Source organism: Austrofundulus limnaeus, unplaced genomic scaffold, assembly GCF_001266775.1.
Source record: "Austrofundulus limnaeus strain Quisiro unplaced genomic scaffold, Austrofundulus_limnaeus-1.0 Scaffold6, whole genome shotgun sequence".
In the NCBI taxonomy this organism is placed as follows: domain Eukaryota; kingdom Metazoa; phylum Chordata; class Actinopteri; order Cyprinodontiformes; family Rivulidae; genus Austrofundulus; species Austrofundulus limnaeus.
This window is the reverse complement of record NW_013952408.1, coordinates 3,259,788-3,260,527: the sequence shown is the minus strand read 5'-3', so window position 1 is coordinate 3,260,527 and position 740 is coordinate 3,259,788.

Here is a 740-nt window from a genome sequence, read left to right as displayed (position 1 = left end):
CTTTCTTTCTTTCTTTCACTTTAAAACTAACAAATAGCAAGTTTTCTCATTAAAACATGTTTTTTTTAGGAAATTCTGCAGTGGTCACTCGTCTTGATTTCTTGTACTCTTAAACAGTGTAGGCTATTTCTTTTATCTCGAAATTTAAAACACTGTAACACCTTCATATATTCCTTTCCTTTTTTTTATTTGAAGTTTGGTATTTCAGGAGTCAAAGGAACAGTTTTCTTATCGTGTTCTCACTTTTTCTCCACACGTTCTACAAAAAATAAACATTTTTACGTTGATCAGTTTCAGTTCAAAGGCTGATTTGACACAGTAAAGTATAAAAAAGCAGAAGGGGTGGGGACGGTTGGATTATATGACTTTTTTAATGCTTCATTTTGTGTGCTGTTTAGAGTGGAGTTTGAATTTGTAAGTTTTCAGACATGTACAGTATTTTAGTTGTAAGTTCTGTTTCTTTGTCTGAAACAGTAGCATTGTTGGTGCTTTGTGACTGTATTTATAGTTTTGTGAACATATGTTTCCTTTTCTTTTTCCCCTTTTCTTTCTTTTCTTACACTTCTGGAAAACACTCTCACCTGCCTGTGGGTGCCCCCCGCCCCTCCCAGACTAATCCCACCATGTGAAAATGAGATCCAGAGAGGAGTCCTGCAGTGGGCTCCTCACTCTGCTCTTTTCCCCTCTGCAGGCTGGAGTTAGCCTCTGCCAGAGGCCCCATCTTTTAAAAAAAAAAAATC